Consider the following 6,000-nt stretch of genomic DNA (forward strand, 5'->3'; position numbering starts at 1 on the left):
CCTAAACTCTGTGGGTAAGAACAGTAGAAAATTTGCCTTCTCTGAAAGTATAACAGTAACTCACATAAAGATGAGCATAACTAATTTACCTTTTTACAAAACAAGTGTCTAAAGTAGCACCTAGCAATAAGGGGTTCAAGTTTGACTTTTCCAGAATTTCTGTTCATGGGACAATGAATTTTACCAAGCATCCAGATTACTGGGAGTTTTTGGGTTACAGGTACAGTAAAACTTTAGCATGGTCTTCTTGCTGTAAAAGAACTTGCTTCTGTTGCTTGCTGTGACCATAAGATTGTTTACATTGCACTTTGTCAAAAATGTCAGACTGCTTAAGGTTATCGCTCATTAATATTTTCTTTTAGGTACCAATACTTTGAGCATTTGGGGAAACACCTCAGTTTAGTGAAAAAAAAAATGAAGTGCCAGATATCCAGCTAATGTAAATGAATGTTGAAGAAAATGAGCCTGGCAAGGGAAGTTTTGTTACTATGTCCAGACTGGTGTGCGTAAAGATACAAAAATCAGCATAATGTGGCATCGTATTCCATGGCAACACAGGCTGAAAAAAAAAATCTGGTTGATTTACAAGGAATGGTTCCTCCCTTCCCCAGTGCCTCAAGAAGCCACCAAAGCAAGATATAAATGTCACAAATTTTCTGGCATTTACAGTATTCTGACCTCTCATAGATAAGCTGGATAGTGATTTAAGAAACCTTCAGGTAATATTTTGGCATAGACCAATTTGACTCAGCTACTTCATCCTCCTCTGCCCCTACTCAACTAAACAATGTCCTTGACATTGTTTTTCCTGGGTGCTAGGCATTGCCAGATACTAGCACACACTCTTTCAGAAATTCATATCAATGTTACAACTAGGGTTGGGAATTTGATGTGATTTTTTTTAAAATTAGAAAATATTGAAAAGAAACTAAACAAGCCATGGGAAAGTCAGTTTTGTAATGGAAGATCAAGCTTAACATATGTTACACAGTTGCAAAATTATAATTTTTTTGACGTTTTCAAAAGCAGTTAATTTCCTTGGTGAAAATGACTCTTAGTTTTTAAATTAGTGTATCCCTCAATTAAAGGGTTAGTAAAAAACTGCAGAGGGGGGAGGAGGCTGGTGTGACAGGACTGGTGTTAGACCACAGGAAAAAAACCTTCATGTAATTACCAGAAAGACTTGTGACTGTGCTATGTAGACATGGTTCAGCTTACAATAAAAGCATCAGACAGGAAAAATACTGCCAAAATGGTAAAAAAAGTTTTGTATGGCCAAAGCACCGAAAACTCAGATTCTTGTGATATGCCAGCTAGAATTCCATGGCTTCTTAGAGGCATCTTATACTATCCCAAAGGCTAGATTAAGTGTGATTGCCCTGGCCTGAGATGTTTCTCACCCTGCTCTTAAGAGCTGTCAGTGAATGGCAGTTCTCCAGGGTCCCTAGTGATTCCCATCCAGTCTTCAGACATCTCCAGCTCTACAGATTCCAACAGAACCTTTTTAGCTATGCCAGACCTTGACCTTAAAAATTAGCCTCAGAACAGCTAAGAAAGACTGAAAATTCATTGCAGGTGTCTTCTGAACCTATACTCAAACTGCACGGTCTGGGAGGTTCTAGAGTCACAATAGCTGCTAGGACAGTGCATTCTTTAAGCATAATTTATAAAATCAACTAGGCCAAGTGCATTTTTTTTGTTGCTGCTAGGAACAGCCTTCCTTCTGGTAAATGACACTAACAGAAAACTTCAGTGTGATAAAACAGCACACATTTTCTGCTACAGCTAACTTTTGGTAAGTTCTCTTGCCTTAACCAAGTTGTTAAGACTGCTTGTTGGGACGGCTGTTTTCCCCTTGATGAGAGCCTCAATTAGCCTTCTCTTGGCAAAGGTAGTTCCAGGCAATGGCAAAATGCAAAACTCTCTGTGCAATGGGGAAGGTAGCCTACTATACACAGCTAGAGAAGGGCTGAAAGAATGGCTTGGGCACAGAAGCAGCACCACAGGAAAAGCCTTGGTTTGCCTTGTCTAGAATGAAGGCTGTCAAAGAATTTAGAATAAGTGACGTAGCAGCTACTGCGGGGAGTTAATATCCCACCCCAGCAGCACCAACTGTCCCTTGTGAATCCATTACACCTTTTCTTTATCGACAGCTGGAAAAAGAAACTTATATTCCTATCTGTATCTCCAGTTCATCTTATCTCATGTCCTTGGCTATGACTAGAAAGTTTGCCTGTCATCTTTAGAAAAATAAAATTCAGTTTTGCCTGTACCACTGTTTCTGAGAAAGATCTTCTTTGGGAGTGAAGGGGAAACAGTGTCAGGGTAAATAAAATTAGCCAATTTCAATTTTCTATGAATTTCAGACAAAGACAACCTGCAACAACTACTCTTCAAAACCATCTAAGTTTCCAGCTCTGATCCCCTAAAATTAAAATTATTTAACCATTTAGAAATATCTGTCTAAGCAAGCCGTTTAGTTTTGATTGCTGAAGATGTTTATGAGCTTTACCATGTAGGTTTCAAAGATTAATATGTTCAGACATGTTTCTAATCCAAAGTAGACCTGAATTTCACTGAATAACTAAGGATGGTGAGGAAAACCCTCAAGTATTCTTGAAATTCCAAAAGCTTGTAAGAGAGACATTTTATTAGCCTCCCTAAAGCGTCTTTCTCCCAGCTAGATGTTATAAAACCAACGTGGAACCCACATAACTGCAACCTCAATTATTCACATGAATTAACTGCTCTATTAAAAGGTTATTTACTGTTGGAATGACTTATTAACAGCTGATAATATATGTATTTACAAGTAGAGAGGGGAAGCCATAGGGGATTTCAGTTTCAGAAGCTACACAGTCAATCTTATCTTGGTTTTGCCACCTGAGACACCAAATTATCCAGGAACAGATAAAAACGTTCTGCTGGTCCCAGTTTTTCTTTATTGGCCTAGAAGTATTACTCCACTTTTATTTTTTTTTTAACATTTAGAAACTATAACAAAAACTAAAATTCTAACCATTGCCTCAGAATAATGTAAGTTAGAGGTTTCAAGGTATCAGTGTTGCAGCAATGTGTACAACAAAGAACAGCATGACGTTTTGTAGTGTATATGCCAAATGCTGCCATCAATACTTCATTAGTTCCAGATTAGGAAAAATCAAGCAGGAAATTACCCCCATACATGATAGAAATATTAATTGCACACAGGATCTAGTGTCCTACTACAACTCTTCCATTTATATTAGGATAATTGGACCAGCTATTCACCTCATGAGGCTCAAGAAAATTAAGGCAGCTGTTAAACTTCTGCTCTGGGGATCATACCTCTCCTTCTTATACTTCCATGGAAGTGGTTGTTCAAGTGAAAATAAATGCTAGCTCAGAAAGCACACAGCATCATTTAAACAGCATCATTCATTGTCTAAAGCAGAATTAGCAACCCAATGCCTCCTGAGGAGCAGATCATGGAGAGCAGAAACCCTCTGTGTGTCCAAATTTCTGGCCCTGTGATAAGCACAGTTTAGCTATGAGGAAAATCAAAACAACTATTCAGTGGTGTCCTTAGAGCAAAGCAGCCTGGAAGTATGGTACTGGCCAGGCTGGAGTAGTGTGTAATACACAGAATATTACAATGACATTCTACTCCACATTTCACTGCAGGAAAACATGCAGGGATATTTACTTCCACACAATCATAAACAGTTTGAAAGTCAATTATGCACCTAATAAAAGAATCACCTGGAAACTGTATCTAGCATGTATGCCCTTGCAGCAGCTCGGATAGCAGTGAAATTTCAACTGTATCTTCTTCTCCAGATAAACAAACTTTCAAAGGCTCAAAAGTTATCGTTGTAATAGGAGAGATCAAAAGCCTTGTAGCAGCTGTTTAAGCAGCTGTTCCTGTCCAGTTTCTGCCCAAACAACTTACAGCTGGCAATGAAAGAACCTGCAGAAGTAGCTCAGAGAGCTACTCAAAGTTAGGGGAAGTCTTATTTTCTCTGACTTGGTTTGTTATGGAAGAAGTAGATTATTATTATGTGATATTTTCTATGTAATAGCAGGAAGAAGAGCTTTTCTGTTAAACACCTGGTTAGCTAAAGACTTAGACTCAACAGTTGTGCTGAATACTTCCGAGAAGCATCTTTCTGTCTGCCCAAAATACCTGCAAACACCTCTCAAGGAAAGGAGGTAGGTGCAAAAGTAGGAAAGAGGCAAAGGCCAAATCCTTCACAGGGTGTAGGACATCACAGCTCAGTTGTAATCAAAAGAGACTCACTGATATCCTGTTGTTACTGTAATGGGGTGCTATAGCAATAAGCAAACATATGCTGAATACCACATTTTTCCCACTGCTTGTTAATGCCTACTAACAAATTGACAGTGGTCTAGACAACAGCACCACAGAACCATGAAAATAAACCATGCAATGGAAGAATGAAACTCAGTTTTTCAGAGGAAAGGGATTTATTGGTCTGTGGTTTATAATACAGAGACAAAAAGATTTCTCATGATAGAGTCACAAAATGCAATGAGTGAAAACTGAAGCTAGACATTTTGTGTTGAAAATATCAAATCGTTATTTAACAATGAGGTGACTTTTCCATTGTCTGACATCTTAAATGAAGTTGAGATGTGGTTTAAGTTACATGTTCCTGTTCCTCCAGAAGGTTTGTGACAGAGGAAAACATTGAGCTGAACTGCCTTAGGATGTGCAAATGGATGCACTGCTCGCTTTACATCTTTGTAAACTGTTTATACTGCCAAAAGAAAAGCAGGCAACTGGAGGATATGCACAGTGCACACCTGCTGCCACAGCCATCCTTAGGAGACTAAAAAGAGTGTTTCTACTCACTGTGGCTGGAATACCATCGTGTTGAGTTATCTGAGTATCACCCCAATGCACACCAGACCCTATGGTGAGTCCACACCAATGTGATAAACATCCAACTTTACACTATCACTATAAACACCCCCAGAATTTCTATTATGGAAACAATTTTGGTAGTTAAATATTTTCTCACATTCCCATTTGAATAAAAACCACAAAAACAAAAAACCCCAGCCAACACAAAACCAGAGGATTTCTCCAAACAGCATAAAAATTTTCTTGAGAAAATTAGGTGCTGATCCAACGTGTCATTCCAAAAGTTTCATTTTGCATAACCTTTGAAATATTTGTATTTAAAATTGAAATACTGATTTGAAATTAATTATTAAATTATTTCAGTCCTGGCAATGTCAGCACCATTGAAAGTGTGAGGTAGAAATTTTCCAAAATGAAGTGTCATTGAAAACTTTGACAGAAGGTTCTGATTCAACAAAGTTGCTTTTTCCAAACAGAAGAGAAAAAAGGTGTTAGAAAAATGATTAACCCAGCTTTGAGACCTCTGGAGGCAAGTTGTGGTGTAAAGTCTGACTGCAACTGAGGAAATTAAATACAGTCTACACCCTTTAAAAGGCAACGCTTTTAAAAGTGCATTTTTTTTCCCCTTTAACTTTTATTCTAGCATATTTAGCACACCTGCAAAGAGTCAGGGGGACTGTCCTGGCAGCTGACCTCCTTTCACTAGAGAGCAGTTTGAAGGCAAGGAAAAGCAGAGTTTGCTTCCTTTTTCTTTTCATTTTTCTCCACAAATTTCAAGCAATTCAACCCTTATCTGGGTAGACCATCTGCACTTATGAGAAGACAGCTCAGTATCCATCCCCTTTCAAATTTTTGATCTAATTCAAGACACACAGAGAGTTTTTCATCTCCTCCTGATGTAGAATGTTAAGAGGGTACTAGAGTTCAGTCATTTTAAAGCAAACGAGAAGAGCTGGCAAAAAAGTAATGGAACCAAGAGTGAAGATAAGCCTGCTGACCCAAACAATCCTAAATTCAAAAATGACTATAAGGGAGCCACCAAAATCCTTCCAATGAATGCTAGAGTCAGGGACAGGGATTCTATCCCAAACAGCACAATTTCTTAACCATGGAAAATAATGTAGCCACTTTTA

The sequence above is a fragment of the Pseudopodoces humilis genome, chromosome 1 (assembly GCF_049639895.1).
Source record: "Pseudopodoces humilis isolate 2021_Gansu_Grassland_sample_001 chromosome 1, ASM4963989v1, whole genome shotgun sequence".
Lineage (NCBI taxonomy): Eukaryota > Metazoa > Chordata > Aves > Passeriformes > Paridae > Pseudopodoces > Pseudopodoces humilis.